This window comes from Octopus bimaculoides, chromosome 9 (assembly GCF_001194135.2).
Source record: "Octopus bimaculoides isolate UCB-OBI-ISO-001 chromosome 9, ASM119413v2, whole genome shotgun sequence".
Classification (NCBI taxonomy): Eukaryota; Metazoa; Mollusca; class Cephalopoda; order Octopoda; family Octopodidae; genus Octopus; species Octopus bimaculoides.
The window spans coordinates 44,533,512-44,537,859 of NC_068989.1; positions in this window are offsets into that span (position 1 = coordinate 44,533,512).

Here is a 4,348-nt window from a genome sequence, read left to right on the forward strand (position 1 = left end):
AAATATGCATCTATATACTCTTGTATACAGATGCACCTATCTACTTTACATACACACTGGCAAATATGGTAATAATTGAAATTCCCATTAAGATTTCTAGTACAAATTTTATCACTGTTAGAATTCAAATCATTTTTCATTCTTTAGAATTGTGATGGTTGGAAGAAATTCTAAACACTACATAGTGTCTATTTACAAATTACACTAGTTACTCTCAAGATTATGCTACTAACAGAGAATTACCAGTTATCTTTGAGCCATTTTTAATTCAATGTAAATGAACATGTGATCTTGAGAGTATTGGACCATGTGTATTGATCTAACCAAATTCTAAAATCCCAGCCTGCTGGCTGACATCAAAATATGGTTTCTAATCATTTTTATAAAAGCACAGGCTTTTCTATAAAAAATGATGATGTCTTTATTATACATATATTAATGCCTGTTTTTATGTTCAGTTATAATAAAAACAATTTTACATTAATCTGACAGGTTACTCTATACTTTTGTAGAGTACAAATTTATTATCCTTACACAAGAATGTTGTTGGCAGTGACTTTGCAGTCCAACAATGGCTTAGCTGGCTGAAACTTCAAAGTCACTGTCGACAACATTCTCGTTTAAGAATAATAAATATATGTATATAGATTTATTATATATACTTAAAAGGTTGTTGGTTATGGCTGGTTGGGGAGTGACATTGGTCTTGCACCTATAAAGTTCTTAGCAGTGTAGGTGACTCGTCAGACTCATTGGCTAGAAGCACATAACCTCCCAATGAGTCATCTATACCACTAAGAACTTTATAGGTGTGAAACCAATGGTCGCTCCTTGTCTAGCCATAACCAACAATCTTTTATGTATTACTGCTCTAAAGTTTTAGAGTATGCTTCTTTTCTGATTTATGAAGTACTGACTGATGTATATATATATATATATATATATAATTCATTTGCAGTAGTGTATTCATTAATGTAACTCCCAGGCCATCAACATTAACAGACAAGAGTGAGGCATGGAATAATGTAACCACATGGTCAGGTTTAGAATTTGAAAAATGCATGAAGAGGATGTATTATTAATTCTATTTGGGAATTCATTATTTGCTTCAAAATGTCCACATTTATATTATTTTATCCAGAGTGCATCAAATTTAGATGTTAATCAACAGTATTTATACAAATGTTAATTGATGTAACCAATTTGTTTATTACTTTGGAAAAAAAAAAACAGTATTATTAGTCTTCTCTTCCAATCGAAAAAAAAAAAAAAAAAAAGTTATTTTCTTCAGCAATTACTGAGCCTTGCTCAAGAAACTGTGAGATCTTTTTATTTTTAGATTTAAACACAATTTAAGAACAGTATTCCTTCTGATAAGGCACAAGGCCTTTTTATTTTTTATTTTATTTTGAAAGGGGGAAAGAGTATAAGTGATTTAATCAATTAGAATATGTTAATAGTTACTTTATCAAGCCTGGGAAGTTGATGTCAGCTGGATTTCAACTCAAAAACAGTGAGATATTGGACTAGATACAGTAAAGTAGCCAGTTCAATGTCCTACTGTATTATTATTATTATTATTATTATTATTATTATTATTATTATCATCATTATTATTATTATTAATGGCTATCTTTGCCACCATTTATAATTAATAACAGAATTAGCCAACCTCATTTACATTTTACATCACCATGGCTGCACAAACCAACATTTGTGAGTGCATAATAAAAGCACAAACATTCAGAGATCCACACATTTTATGTAGTGATTAATATGTTCATATATATAGATACACACACACACACACACACATATATATATACACACACGCACACATACATATAAAGACAGACAAATACAGTATGCAACTAAGGTCACAGGTTTCAGTATGCTTGTAACATCAACTATTACTGCACACATAAATCAGCTTTCATAAGTGCATTAATGATGTAAGTCTGGGAAGACAATCTTATCCAAGATTTGAAACCCTGTAACTACTCAGTTTGTAGACAATTATCACCTCTACACTATTTGCAACCTCACCTAACAGATAGTGTACAGCCACCAAACAATTCCAAATAAGCAGGCTTTGTTGCTTCTAATCTTATACCAAACTTCCATCTTTGTATTATATTTGTTACCACTAAATGACTACACACAGGCACACACACACATATAGATTAATATATGTGTGTGTATGTTTATGATGATATACTGTATGTTGAATGTTATGAAAAGGTAAAGTCTAAAATTGGTTTATGAATGTTGTATATTTAAATGACAGCCTATTGTGTTTATAAATAGTCAAGAAATGTGAAATAAACAGTGTAATATGGTTTTAGTTAATAAGCACGTGCTCCTGAATCTATGTACCCCAGCCCCACCCTTTTAGATGCATGCTCCTATATGAAGGGTTTTTTTTTTATTGAACAATCACTTAGGACAATTACATTTTACACATGAAAGATGTTGTAAAGAAATTTACTGAAAAATTTAGAAATTTCAGCTAAAAGGAAAGAAAAATATGAGAACTTATTAGATGAGTGGATGTTAGAATCTTTAATCTTTTGTCTTAATTAATGGCTGTGAGACTTTCCTCTCTCAATTGGTTTTTACTTTCTCTTTTCTTAGTTAATGTTTCCATATCTGAATTATTTTTACACTAGCATGTGTTAGGCGGCTCTTTATCTCCATGAATTTATTAAAGCAAACATTCCCCCCTCCTCCCCACACCACTATTAAAACACTTCCTGCACACAGCATACTGTCCTTGTATTTAATAATCGAAGTGACAGTACAACACTGATGACTTGTAGCTAGATGCACAGAAGATATCTAAGGGACTGTCAGTACAGATAGCATATAACAGTAGCCTCCAGCTGGAACAATGCTTCTCCATGCATCAGACCCCAACTAACATACTCCATTCCATACATCTTTATTAATACCAGAAACAAACCACTATCTTCCTCGGAAGATAAATAATTCATTTCTCTGAAGTAAAGAGACTAGCCACAAATAGATATGTCACATCAGAGGTACATCATCAAAACAATCATCTGTACTTTTAGTGAAAGATCAGCTTTCCATTGTTGATATTTCATGCTTTTATTTGTTCACTGTTTCTTTTTAATTATAATTTGATATTTATTTACAGTAAGAATTCTTTAATTCATGTATTTATTTATTTATTATGAGTTTGTTTAAAAAAAAAAATAACCCACACCCACATATCAATGAAAAGCTTAAATGAGAGACTTAGAGAAACCATATTTGTGACAGGAAGAAATCTTCAATCTGCTTAATCCCAGCACACTTGTGGCTTAAGATAATAGCAGGAACTTTCTCTGAAAAGGTGTGAAATATTGATCTCATCTCCTGTGTTTCGAACCAGTCCATTCTTGAATTATCAAGGTACCATATATTCATTTGATAAACAGAAACTGAAAGAATATATATATATATATATATATAAGTATATAATGGGTATTTGCTTATGTTTGTGCTTTTCCAAAACTCCTGCAAAAAACCAGTAAATTTGTCATTTCCTCTCTCAACAAATTGTCTGCTGGCTTTGAACTTTTTAAAGTTATGGAGAATAACAGATAAGGATTAGTGACAAGAAGGGTATCCAGATAATAGATTCAGCTAACCCATACTAGTATAGAAGAATGGACATAGAAACATATTGAGTGAATAGGGAATATGGCACCTGAAAATGACCAGAGAATGAACCAGTCAGAATGTAACGAGAAACACAAAAGATGAGGATAATAGTGCGGATAATTCCTAATGAGGATAATTCATTCCATTCAGTCTCAGAAAAATAAACAGAGAGAATCATTAAATTCTTATGGACTGTTGCTCTGTTTTGTTCCATTTTAGACTTTCCCCGCCTCGTCCTGGCTTTCATTGATAGATTATGGTTTCAAGCAGTTAAATTTCTCATTGGTCTACAGGTGACATGTTATTGTCAATGCCAACAACTACCACATGTTATATTTTCCAAAGTCTGATGTTACTAGTAGTTACTAGTTATGGCAACATGAGGCCTGAAGACAGACAGATATGCACCTGGTTGAAATGCATGTGGCAAGTCAACCAACAAGGAGCTTCGAAAAGTTCTGGACTTCAGAGTACAAACAAAGCCTCTTGCCAAGGAATACAAAACACTTTCTTTTATCAGTGAAAGCAAAGTGCTACGTAGTTTGCAATTATATTAACCCAAACATTTACTGAGGCTGCTGTTCCAGCTCTTAACCTCTTTTATGCACATAATCAAAGAAAATAAAACTAAAAAATAATTGTATCGATAATTTTTTTTTTTTTTTTTTTTTTTTTTTTT